The sequence below is a fragment of the Canis aureus genome, chromosome 16 (genome assembly GCF_053574225.1).
Source record: "Canis aureus isolate CA01 chromosome 16, VMU_Caureus_v.1.0, whole genome shotgun sequence".
Classification (NCBI taxonomy): Eukaryota; Metazoa; Chordata; class Mammalia; order Carnivora; family Canidae; genus Canis; species Canis aureus.
In genome coordinates this window covers 19928708-19942497 of record NC_135626.1, presented here as the reverse complement: position 1 = coordinate 19942497, position 13790 = coordinate 19928708, and the positions used below count along the sequence as shown (strand labels likewise).

General features: G+C 43.7%; 1 protein-coding gene and 1 long non-coding RNA gene across 5 annotated transcripts in view; one reads left to right on the top strand and one right to left on the bottom strand.

Annotated features, from left to right (window-relative positions):
- Window positions 1-13790, top strand: part of LOC144286077 (uncharacterized) — a 184909-nt gene that overhangs the window by 93361 nt on the left and 77758 nt on the right. The gene's annotated exons all lie outside the window — the stretch shown is intronic.
- Window positions 4368-8685, bottom strand: LOC144285267 (uncharacterized). Its single transcript, XR_013353597.1, has 3 exons — window positions 8573-8685; window positions 7346-7484; window positions 4368-5976 (listed from the first exon to the last, which is right to left on the bottom strand). It is a non-coding gene; the product is annotated as an uncharacterized LOC144285267 (long non-coding RNA).

The window sequence follows — 13790 nt, the reverse complement described above, 5'->3', positions numbered from 1 at the left end:
CTTTACTAGTTTGGAAGTTATGCATTCTGTTTCTGTTTTTTCAGAGGTTACACTTAAAATTTAATATATATACTTGACCTAACAGGTAACAATCAATATCTCTGTATTCTTCCCAAACCATTTGATCCTTTAGTATAATCACTTCTGTCCTAGCTTCCTATACTGTTTTATAGTTTTTTTGGTGATAACTTATTCTAATATCCTTACATTATTCATTATAATAATTAATGTTATTTGCCATGGTTTTTAGAGATTTATCTGCAACTTTACCAATTCATTTGCTCACCACTGTTTATTACCTTTCACTCCTTCTTTTAGCACAGATATGTTGGATAAACTTTTTTAGTCTTAGTTTGAGCAAAAGTAGGTTTTTTCCCCTCTAACATCTCGCTGGGCATAGAATTCTAGGTTGACCTTTATTTTCTCTGAGTAATTTGAAGGTATTTTCACATTGTCTCCTGGTGTCTGTTATTGTTGTTGGAAAGTCTCCTGCCAATTAATTGTATTCCCTTTTTAAGCAATTTGTTTGGTTGTAGTGTCCCCAGGATGAGAATATGTTTCAGTTTGCCCTGGCCAGTCATGGTAATAGTCGTTATCTTTGCATAATTATTACTAGTGCCTCTCTCATTCTCAACGGTATCTTTGGTAGAATGATAATTTATGTGGTCCCCTAACTATAATGTATATACATATGGTTTCAGTTTTACTTATCTTTTTGAGGATTCATTCATTATGCTTCCTCTTTCTGAAGATTCATCATTCTAGAGAATGTTTGACTATTTTTCTCTTTTAAAAAAAATCTACATTAAAAACCTTTGAATTAAAATCATGTCTTCAAGTACCTGGGTGGCTCAGTTGGTTAAGCTTCTGACTCTTGATCTCAGCTTAGATCTTGATTTCAGGGTCATGTGTTCAAGTCCTGTGTTGGGCTCCACACTGGGTATGGAGTCTACTTAAAAGTAAATAAGTAAGTAAAAATAAAATTGTATCTTAAGAAATAAGTTAATAAATATGCTATTAAATTATGTTCTTTTTCTCCTCAAATTGTTTGACCTCTCAGTACCCTTTAAAGCTACCAATGGCTACTATTACAACACACCAGATATTATGTGTAATGGACCATTTTTATGGGCTCAATTCTGGTACTTGGTTCAACCCTCTGTGTGTTTGCTTTCATTGTGCATCATACATAAAACATATATAAAACACATATTGAAGAATGATGTACTGAACAGTCAGGATGACAATTAGAAAATTATCTAATACCTAATATGCTCCCTTTGTGCTTCTGCTCAAGTGCATTCTGCCCTGCTCCCCACATAATCGCTATTCTGAATGTAATGTTCATTATTCCATTACTTGTCTATGTAGTTTTTCCACATGTATATGAATTTTAAAGGATCTATTATTTCATCTTGCCTGTTTTTAAAGTGTATGCAAATGGAATCCTACTATATATAGTCTTCTGTGATTTGTTATTTTTCCCTTCAGATTTATGTGTTTGAAGTTAATTGACATTGCTGAGCAGCACTGGAGTTCACCCATTTCACTAACAGTACAAACAGTGGACTCATTGTTTGACTTTATCCCAATATATAAACCTAATCTCATCACGGACACTTGTGATGTTTTCAATGTTTGGTGATTATACACCTATCATTGGGACTTTGGGACTTCTGGGTCATAGGGTTCATAGGGCATGTTCAACTTTACTATTACCCAACAATTAGTGGTGGTACCAATTTACATTCCTGCTCTCCGTATATGAGTTTCTTTTCTTTTTTTTAAGGATTTTATTTATTTATTCATGAGAGACACAGAGAGGCAGAGACACAGGCAGAGGGAGAAGCAGGCTTCCCCCAGGGTGTGTGATGTGTGACTCAGTCCCAGGATCCTGGGATCACGACCTGAGCTGAAGGCAGACATCCAAACACTGAGCCACCCAGGCACCCCAGTATATGAGTTTCTTTTGCTTTACATGATCACTAACACTTGGTATTGTCAGTGCTTTAATTTTTGCCAAACTGGTGAGTGTGGAATGGCATGGCATTCTGCATGTGTGTGTGTCTATGTGTGTTTAAACTTTTAATTTTAGCATTCTGCTTTTAATTTGCATTTTGTCTATTCTCAATTATGTTGCGCGTGTTCTCATATTTTTTCGGCATTTGTCTTCTCAGTATTCAGTATAATAATAATGTTTTTGCCCTTTATCTATTTTCTTTGAGGTTATTTTTTTCTAATTGATTTATAGGCATTCTTTACATGTTCTGGAAGTGACTCCTTTGTAATATATATTGCAGTTGTCATCTCCAAGTTTGTGGCTTGTTGTTTCTCATTCTTTATGAAGTCTTTGGGAAACCATAAGTCCTTAATTTACCTACTTTGGTAGTTGTTGTTGCTTTTTTAAGATAAGTGCTTTTATGTACCTTAAGAAGTCCCTCTCTATCCTGAGGACCTAAAATGATGATCCTATAAATATGTTCTACTTTTTATTATAATTTTATCTTTCACATTTGTATTTAAGCCTACTTTTTGTTGTTGTTGTTGTTGTTTGTCTTTTTTAGAGAGAGAGAGTGTATGAGCAGAGGGGAAGGGCAGAGGGAGAAAATCTCAAGCAGACTCCCTGCTGAGTGCAGAGCCTGATGTGGGGCTCAATCTTCCTACCCTGAGATCATGACCTGAGCTGAAATCCAGAGACAGACACTTAACTGACTGAGCCACCCAGGTGCCCATAAATCTACTTTGAATTTAGTTTTATGTAGGACATGTCAGAGGAATTAATGTTAATTTTTTTCCATATGGGTGTCCAGGCATGACAGTCTTATTTGTTATGGTCCATCCTTTTTGTTTTGTTTTGTTTACTAATCTGTAATGACTATATGTCCAGCTTCCATATATGCTTGCATTGGTTTCTGGGCATTCTTATCTATTTCATCAATGTCTTTGTCTATTCCTATACCAATACTAGACTATTTTAATTATTGTAGCTTTACCTTGGTATCTGCTAGAACAAATCCTCCCTTCTTATTCTTTAAGCATGATAGGTTTCCATGGGTCTTATACTCTTGCATACAGATTTTATTTTATTTTATTTTTTAAATTTATTTATTCATGAGAGAGAGAGCGAGAGAGGCAGAGACACAGGCAGAGGGAGAAGCAGGCTCCATGCAGGGAGCCCGATGTGTAGGACTCGATCCCGGGTCTCCAGGATCATGCCCAGGGCTGAAGGCGGCGCTAAACCACTGAGCCACCCGGGCTGCCCTTCGATACAGATTTTAGAGTGAGTTTGTCAGTTTGCATGAACTGTCTTCTCAATGATGAAATTAGTTCAATGTCATCAACATTCCATTAAATGGCCTGGTGTGTCCCTCTGGAAAACAGTGCCATTTTCAGGGCTCAGTGTTAGTCTTTGTGATCGGAGGTTGGACACTCGGCAGGAATTTTAGCCAGATTGACCTTGGTGAGTAGGGGCCCCTGTTGCTGAACCCATGCACAACCTCCATCTCTTTTACCATGGCCATTTCATTGATGAGAACTTTGAAGAAGGACAGAAGTGGTTGGAGGGATGGCTGACTGACATCCATAGAGTGGATTATCTTCCCCACTGGTTGTTGGAACCCTCTTCTGCTGAGCAACCCCACACTAAATATGCTCATTTGGAGAGCTCTATCCTCACACCTCTATATCTTTGTCACCAACTGTCCAATCTCATTTTTCCAAAATCCCTGTCGATCCAGCCAAACTCTTAGCCTTTGTCTATGAATTGGTGTAATAGCTATACCTCTGGCCTGCTGCAAGAAGGACAGGTGGGAGAGGCTAGGAGAAGCTACTGATTGTGGGACTATCTGGGAAACTGCTATGTCCTGCCATTATAACTGTGAAGTGAGTTTGTAGAAAGGCTGCGAACTACTATTTCTGCTCAGCCTCCAAGTGGTAGCTTATGGAGAAATTCTGAAGCCGCGTCTGACTGCCACAACCTTCTGGAAAAAAATTGTTATTTCAACTTCTCTTCCCTCTTCCAACCTTATTTCTCTCCCCGGTAAACTGGATCCATGCTGGGAAAAATAATTCTCTGACTTAAAAGAAGTGGTGTTTATAAATCAATAGCAGGCTGTCCAACCCGATGGTATACATTTATGTTGTTTTTGGTGATTACCATGTATAGGTATCGCTAGCTATCCTGGGTTTGGAAATGATTTCTAGGAATACAACTCCTGCCAACTGTTTCAGTTTGCTTGGGATTGTGGCCTCACGTGCAGAGGGCATGCTATGATAACAGGTCATATGATGTTCGGCTTTGGAAGTATATGGTTATTGAAGAAGAAATAAAGAAATGTATGATGTCAGAAACTAGTCTGTTCAAAAGTAAAATAAGGCATGTTTGATAGTTAAAAAGCTTATCACATCTATGTTTAAAATAATCAATTTCTCTTTGTTTATCCTTTGAATGATTCATCTCAAAATGACACTACAACTTATAACGTCATGCTTTAGAGAGTATAAGTATTGCCTAAGAAGCAAGAAGGCAAGTTATGAATAGGCCTATATCTTCCTGTGTACCAGTCTTCCTTCAGCTGCATTTAATCTGCTCTTTAACTCATCCACTGGGTTTTTAATTTCAATGACTTTCTAGATTTTCCTAATAGTTCAAGTTGGATATTTTCCAAATATGTTTGTTTTAGAAAATATCTTTTTCCTTTTTAAAACACCCTTTATGTTGTTAATTAAGATATACTTATTTTGGTGCTCGCTTTGGGCAGCACAAATACTAAAATTGGAAGGCAAGGATGATGTGCAAATTCATCAGGTGTTCCAATGAGGAAAAAAAGGATATATTTATTTTGTAGTTGATGTGCTATTCGTTCTGATGTACGAAATCCTGAGGGATGGAATAAATCCAGTTGCTTATTTGTTTGATTCTTGCTCACCCATCTTGGAACTTTGGACAATGGTCTCATCTACAGCAGCACCCAGCCTGTAGGAATCATGTGAAGCCGTGGCTGACAGTGCACTTTCCAGAATCCTGGGAGTATCACTGTCCTGAGAACGTTGCTACCTAACTGTGTTATTTTCCAGTTTGGGAGTTTGGGGGGCACAGGTGTAGGGTTCCCCCGTTTACAACTACAGCATTAACTCAAAAGCTTACCCCTCTGATATTTAGTTCCATCTTAATTTCTGGCCCTGGATTTCCTTACTTACTTGAGAACTTAGTTCTGCTTTTAAAAAGGATGTCTATTATATTTTATTCAGAATGTCCAAGTGTTTATTAGTGGGAGGGTTTTCAGGTTGTCTGGTAAATCATATATCTAAAACCATAAGCCTCACTATGCATTTTGTTGATCATTGTGTCCATTTTGCCTATCCTAATGCCTGGGGGATTAAATGTCCTCTTCTTTTATTCTTTATTTATCCTGGTAAATAAATGTCCTCTTCTTTTATTCTTTCTTTATTTATCCTGGTAATTGAGATCCTTATGGCCTTCCTTGGTGCCTAGCACATAGCCTGGCATAGAGTAGACACTACAGAAATGTTTGCAGAATGGATTGGAATGATAAATTTTACAGATGAGGACTTGGAGACCAGAGATGTGAAGTGACTTAACACGTCTCTGGAAGCTCAGTGCTGGCAAAGGTGATTTCTAGTTGTTATCATTCGCACATTGATGTTTCCCACAAATTAATCCATCCCTGCCATTCTGAGAAGACATACCAAGTCCCTTAGTCCTGTGCTCTGGATCTTATTTTGTTGGTGGCTGTGGTCCTTCCCTCTCATTCAGTTCTCCAGGATTCAGGACCTCAGTATCTCAGCCTGAGAACTCCAAGTCTGATTATCCCAACAGGGTTCTTGGTGGTGGCTGAGATTGTGGGGGAGAGGAAGAGGAGATGGAGAGGAAAATGGAAATGCCTGTGTGCTTCCAAGTCACCTCATCTGTGGATACACGCCATTGTTGATTTCTCTTCTCTCTCTTTCTTCCCCCTGGTTAAATTCAAATTCTTGGTAAGAGGCCAGTGGCTTTAGCTAAAAATGTCTTGCTTGATTTATTCTCTTTAAGACCTAATAATAACAAACCTTGCCCTAACTTGAGCCCTCCTTGGCTATCTGGGAGCTGCATTCATTTACTCCAGATAGGCTGGAGGTGGGGGCTGTGGAGAGAGCCCTGAGCTGAGAGCCAAGGGCCCCTGTGTGACCTTGGGCAACTCACTTACCCTCTCTGAACTTAGTTTTAACATCCGAAACTTGAGAGGTTGATCTTTAAATGTCCTATCTGGCTGTGACATGAGGTTCTAAAATTCAGCAAGGCACTAAGAAGGGAACAGCACTTGAACCCTTGCCTGTGCATTAGTGGCGTTCTCTGCTCAGCCCTGATGATGCAAACATGGGGGTGTAGGAGGCTTGACATCATTACAGGGAATTTAGAATCAAGGCCCCTATGCCCTAGTACGTAGGTGACATCTTGTGGAGACCTTGAACAAAACTGAGGTTCTGTGGTAAGGAATAACTGGAGGTGTGCATTTATAGCAATGCCCCAAATAAGAGAAATAGCAAATATTTTACAGACTATTATGTGATCATTACAAATGACATTTTCGTATACTTTCTAATAACGCAGCGAATTGCTGATGCCACGATGGTAAGTGAAACCGCAGAAAACACATTTGCAGATCTACAGTAAAGGAAGCTAGGTAAAAAGTAAGCATAGCAGAGAAGGCTGGAGTGGAACCATGAGTGATTTTTCTTTCTGGGAAAGTGTTTTTCTCTGCTCACTGCATTTTTTATATTTTCTATAGTGAGCATGTATCACTCTTATAATGGCAAATGAACTATTTTAAAGAATATTCACTCTTGTGCTGTGGGAAGAAGGGGAGGAGCCATGTCCACATTGGGGGACCCCCAGGGGGGTGAATGGGCTGACAGGTGTCTGGGGGAGAGTGTGGGGGTGGTATGGGAGCTGCACAGCTGATGGTGTGGGGAGCAGCTGTCACAGAAGCTGCACAACTTAGACAAATAAGGGTGGGTTCATGATCATGCCCTGAATCGGTCCCAGGGAAAAGGAATTTGACACCTGAGTGGATTCAGAGGACAGAAGCAGCGCTGCTGGGGGAAGCCACAATTTGCAGGGACCAACTTTTGGCTGAATAGAAGAAAGGATAGCCAGCCTGGTAAACTGTCCAAGCTGAGGATAAGCAGCCTGGGGAGGCAGTGAGCCCTCCATCATGGGGATGGTTTGACAGGGACACCGCAGTGAGCTTCCTTGTGGGGCTGCAAGGCTGGAGGAAAGGAGCTCAAAATTTCCCTTCTGATTGTTAAAGGAGAAGGAAAAAGTGGGGAGTAGAGAAGTCATTACCATGGTCAGGAGAGGAGCCTCTCAGCTGGGTTCAAATGCTGAATTCACTATCAGCTGTCCATCCTGGGTAAGTTATGAAACGTCTTGTACCTGAGTTTGCTCATCTGCAAAATGGGCATAACAGCAGGGTGGCTGTGACCTATGATAAATAAAGGGGATAGTATGAAAGGGGCTTATTTGCAGAGCTCAATCAAGGAGATTGGTGGCTATAGGTTATCTTCCAAGGCACCAGAGAGTCTTACTTCCTCGCATATCAGCTGTATCACAAGTGGAATCAGTATCTGTTGGTCAAAAGTCATATTCTGTATTCGGTTGAACTAATCATATTCCTGGTTATTCCCGACAGTCAACTTTCCTCCCTCCCCCTCTGAATCCCCTTGCAGGTATGCATTCTCGGGGCGGCTGCTCCCCTAGCTTGGTCTCCGGGCCTCCCCCCCACACCGGGGCCCAGAACGCAGTCCCCAGCCAGGAGCTGGGTGCCCAGGAATTCCGGCCCCGCCGGCCAGCTCCGTTCGCCAGGGCATCTGTTTCTAATCAGCGCCGTGTGGCGCATTCTTTCTGCTGAGCGTGCAGGCCCGGAGCCTGGGGACGGTGCTAATTGATTGCTAAATGGATCTTGTCATTTCCAAAAGAGGCCTCCAGACCTGCCCTTTGCTCTGTCTTTGCTCCCCAAGGGCTTACGAACTTGAGAATTAACTCGTCTGCTACCTTCGGAGCCAGGAGAACCACAGCCTTGAACCTCAACTGTGGGGATCCATCAGGAGCCCTAAAAAAGCCCCTGCTCTTTGTAAAGACATTTACAGCCTAAAAAGCACTTCTGTGGACCATGGATCCGTCTCATTCTCCTGGCAGCTTTGTGGGGCGCATGGACAGATGAGGAAACCAAGGTTCAGGGGTGTGATCAAGTGGCTCTGGGTCACACAGAGTTCGTCGCAGGGATGGGACTGTCTTGAATGGGACTCATGCTGGGGCCAGGTTGTTCCCCGAAGCAGCGAATGGCCAGGTGCTGCCATTGAGGTTGTTGGGGAGCAAGGAGACCGCGTAGGGGCTGCTGACCTGGGCCATCTGGGGTGTTAGGTGTCTGGTTGCCCTGCATGCGGAGAGCACCAGGATGGGTTGAGGGGTGGCTCCCTGAGTCCCGGACAGCCGCAGCCTTCCCTCCCTGACAGTTAGCCCCTCTCGTCCCAGCATCTTTACTTTAAGGGTCCAGGTGTCCCTGGCTCTTACCGGTCACGAGTCACCAACCGTGCCCTCGTCTGTCTCCCTGGGTTAAAGGCAGAGATTGTTGTCTTTCTGTCTCTAAGGCTCTGCCTGGAAAGGATCTGCTCGTAGTAGGTGGTCAGTGCATGAATGTAGCACCAATGACTCATCCTGGACTTTCCCTCTGATCTCAGTCTTGGTCTCTTGGCAGAGTTGATCAGTGAGAACAAGATTAAAACCTCCTCTCAGCAGAGCTGTTTAGCACTCTGATACTTTGGCTTCTGACAAGAATCCTCAAGCTTCAGGTTTTATATCTGGCAAATGGGGATGATTCCATCCATGTGTATCTCCCCCAAGCTGGTTGGAGGACCAACTGAGATAATGAAAGCTTGAGCACTCTACTCCTGAAAGAGTATATGTGTGTGGGGAGAGGAACAGATTCTGGACTCCATTTTCTTCCAGAAGCTTCTTTACTGGCCCACAAGGCCAAAAGGGCTAACAGAATTAGAGTCCAGATGTACCCCAGCCTGTAAAACTATGTGTGGGCACTCAAAGTAATTCTTGGTTCAAACTAAATGGCTCATGTGGGCAGAAACCAGAAGAAAGGGATGTATTCTACTCACTGTGGCCTGGATCTTGGGTCCCTATCACCTTGGCTGGCTCTCCTCTGCCCTACTCCCCTGCATCGATTAAGATTTTGGTTAAGAAATCAAAGAGAACTACATTCAACTCCTGAATCTCATCCTTCCTAGCTGTGAGACTTTGGAGAAATTGTTTAATTTAATTATTTAATTTGATCTTACCATGTCTAAAATGAGTAAATGAGTACAATAGCACATCTGATAAGGATTATTGAGAAGAATTACTGAAATAATGAACAAAAATATGCTCAACAGTGGGTGGCATGTGACAATTGCTCCATAAACATTAGCTACTCCTGTTGGGCAGGAAGGAGCATCCTCTTCAGCCACTCAGACCTCTGGCATCTGATCTCTTACAGACAGGCCCTGCTCTCAGGATGGCCTCCTGACTTCCCAACTGCAGAATCCAAAGGCCTCTCGATCCTAACCCTTTAGGGATGCTCTAGTGTGGGGCTGTCCATTCTAATATTTGTAGGTTCCAGCATTAGGCATCATGACCTATGCTTCCCTAATAGCTCTCCTCTCTTAATTTCTGGGCTTTCTGCTCTTTCACCCAGTGCTAAAACACTGTGTGTTCTTCTCAGTCTGGAATCACCAGAGTTTACAGGTACAGAAAACACAGTCTCTGCCCACAGGAGCTTCTAATCTGACAATGCTCTGCTAACAGACATTGAGAACCCATAGGGGCTTGTGCCGTGCTTAGTGCTTCTATGTATTATCCCACTTGGCATTTGTAGAAGGTGTCAGATGGACCAGGGCTCAAATCCCAGCCCTGCCACATCAGATGCTGGGGTGGTGGCAGCAGATAGTCCCTGGGTCCTCTCACCAGTGGGGAAGGAGCTGATAGGTGGGACCAGGCAGAGGCAGGTAGGCCAGGGCCTGGGGATGGTGTGGGGCTGGGCTGCTCATCAAGACGTAGAGCCCCAAGCTCTGGGGCGGGCACAGAGATAAAGGGCTGCGGATTCAGGGTTGCAAAACTAGCATCTGATCTGCTTCTCCACTTACTTGCTGTGTGACCCTGGGCAAATCACTTTACCTCTCTGAACCTCAGGTTTCAATGAGGCCCAGTATATAAGACTGCTTGGCAAATAGTATGCTTGGCAAATTACTGTCACAACTAAAGCACTTTTAGGGACACTATCCAGTTGGATCCTGACACAGAAGTGATTTGCTGAGGTTTCAGCTGAGCTAGAAATCCCACTGGATCTTCTGACGTCAATGGGAGCACCAGTCACTCAGTCCCCTAAGGTTGAAGCTGTACCTGTTCAAGCCAGACTCTATCTAACTCTTTGCTTTCTGTAGTGATCCTGGTGATGGCACCACCATGTCCATTTTATTAACTAGAAAATCAAGACCTGGAGAGGTGAAGTGATGTGGTCAGGGACCACACAGGCGGTAGCAGGAAACAGGTTCTGTCCCGGAGCTGTGCTCCTCCCACCAGGACACGCCACTTGGTCCTGGCATTCACCAGCTACCAGCTGATCCGTGCTTTGGCTTCCTGAACATACCTGCCTCCCAGGAGCTGTATTAACCGTCTCTGGCCAGGTATTCATCGCCCGTCTTCCACAGTAAATAGCTGTAAACAAATTAGTGTTTCGCGACAACCTGTTTCCCAGAACTTGGTTGTCCCTGGGTTGTCCCTGGGAGAACTGAGAGATACTTTAGAATGAGAGATACTGACCTGTGGGATATCCTTGGGACTTTCTAGAACCCCCAAAGCCCTGCCTGCAAAAATCACATCAGGCACAATTTATTAAGCACATTACCCGCTGTGCTAGGTGACTTCAAATGGATTGTCTCATTTAATGCTGACAATTGGCCTTGGGTGGCAGATGCTGTTTTTACCCTCAAGTTAAATATAAAGAAACTGAGTCTGAGGGTGCATGGCTAGTTAGTGGTGTAGCCAGGATTTGAACTCTGGTTCCACAGCCTGAGCGCTTAAGCCCATAGCACAGGGCAGGAGGATCAGAGGGTCTCAGAGACACCTTACACCTCTGTGATTGGCTGAGACTCCCTTCCCATTCTCTTATTCCAGCTGACCTCCTTCTCTTGTTCTGGAATCTTCCTTCCCTCTCTGCTTGGCGACACTGCTGGAGACGCTGGCAGAGCCCAGGTGGCCACATCTATGCCTGGTCTGTGCCTGAATCTCCCTCAATGCCCCGTGCTCCTCCTTGGCAGTCCAAGGCAGTGTTGGCTGGGAGTTTATGTTAACATTTCAGAGATTTATTCTGCTCTCTGAAACTTCTCTTCCTTTGCCTTGCACTGTTTATTGAAAAAGTTCATAGGATACTGTTAAAGACTAAAACAAAAGTCAATACAAAAATATTTATGAGCACTGTTGGGACTGCTGCCAGGTAATGATGTTTGAAAATGATTCTCTTAGATTCGCAGTGTGCTTCAGAATGCTGGGCGGGGGGAGCAGGGACTCACTCCTTGGCTACGTTCTGTGTTTTTACACCCTGCTTCCCAAGGATTCAATCTGATTATTCTTCCCCCTTCTGGAAAGCTGTTAATTTTGTGAGGCCAGGCCTCTCCTAGGCGAGGTGGCTTGGGGTGGTCCCAAAAGTCCTTCTGTAATTTATTCCTACATGCTCTGTATTTAGCATAAAGTCCTTGTCATTTTTTGCATGTGGATTATTCTTGTCAGCTTCCAACATAGATGTAACCTTTTCCTCTACTAGGCATTTCTGTCATAAGCTGTGAAAAGGGATCACAAGTCTGTCCCTAACAGCTATCTTCCCTCAAACTCTGAGCTTAGTGGCTCAAAGGAGTCGCTCTTCTTTTCTTCTAACATCTGTCCCTGAGAGGCCCCCGGGGGCCAGGAGGGCCTAGCTGGGTGCAGAGCACAAGCTGATAGGCCAGACCTAAAGGTTCCGAGCAGGTTGTGGCAAGGCTGGAGCTGAGGGTCCAAGGGTGGGTCCCAGGGCAAGCAGAAGCGACAGGCAGGAGTATTCAATATGATTATTTAAATAAAGCTGAGACTACTTGTACCTTTTTTTTTTTAAGATAGATAGATTCATTCATTCATTCATTCATTCATTCATTCATTCATTCGAGACACACAGAGAGACAGGCAGGGACACAGGCAGAGGGAGAAGCAGGATCCATGCAGGGAGCCTGATGTGGGACTCCATCCCAGGACCCCAGGATCACACCCTGAGCCAAAGGCAGGCACTAAACCATTGAGCCACCCAGGCGTTCCAACTACTTGTACCTTTTTAAGAATTAAAATTGTTAAATATTTGTATTATGAACTTTCTGCAAACCTGAAGTTTAGCATCTATCTAGCTGACAGTATAAAAAAAATTGGCATCGTGGTTTATGCATACTATGTCTGGACCTAGAGATACTCGAATTTCAGATTAATACAAATCATTTATTGCAAAGTTTCTCAGTCACTCTCAGACAACTCTTGGAAATACCATAGTCATTCATGAATAGCTCTCGCACCGCTCACAGGGACACAGAAAGAAGCCAGAAAATACTCAGCGCCCCTCCTAAATGATACATGGAATGCCAGGATGCATTCCTGCCCTCCGTGAAGAAAGATTCCACAAGTTATTTGGTTTGTCTTTTACCCAGGCAGTTCTGCTCCTTCCAGCCTCTCTGCACTGTGTGCAACCTTGCTAGTGGTGGAATCCACAAATCTTTGTGGTACGTGAGGGTGGAACACAGGACAGTAGCAGTGTTCAAGCATTTCTTGGGGGCCTGAGAGGTGTCAGTTTGAGGGCAGATGTTTGGGGCTGAGGCTGTGCCGTGCCAGGGCCAAGGGCCGGATCTCAGGTGTGTGTCAGTGTATTTATTTATTTGTGTGTGTCATATGCAAACCTATGTACTCCCCCCCGCCCCATTAAATTTGATTCTGGTAGGGGAGCATCTTTCTGGAAATGGCGTGCTGGACTGCAGGACTGGGAATATTTAGCCTCGGGGAAAAATATCTTTTCCTCTACCTTGTGCTTACCATTTTCTCTCTCTTATCTTCTCTTTCCCCCCGCCCCCTTATTCTCCCCAAAGGAGGGTCATGGAGACACTTACCTCCCATGCTGTTGCAGATAATTAGAACTTCACCATGAGATGGTCATTACCTGGCGAGGACTCTTGACTCAGTGCAAGTCAGGGATCTGCCTGGTGGTGGAGGTGGGCTCCCTGACCCTGGAGGTGTCTAGTCATGGGTTCATGGTACTAGAGGATTTCTGCATTGGCTAGGGAGTTGAGCTGGAGAAAGATTCTTTAATTCTGACCCTCCCAGGGAATCCTCATTCTGATCTCTGGAATATCATCCCTCCCAGTCTTAATCTGGAAATTTAAGTTATGAGTAGGAGTGGGGTTGATGGATGGATTGAGATTTAGACACTGTCAGGAACAGAACCAAAATAGCCAACTACGGGGTGGCTGGGTAGCTCAGTTGGTTAAGCAACTGCCTTTGGCTTGGGTCACAATCTCAAGGTCCTGTATTGGGCTCCTTGCTCAGTGGGGAGTCTTGCTTCTTCCTTTCCCTATGCCCATCCTTCCACCCCCATTCATGCTTTCTCTCGCTTTCTCTCAAATAAATAAATAAATAAATAAATAAATAAATAAATAAATAATATTTAAAAACAAAGAAA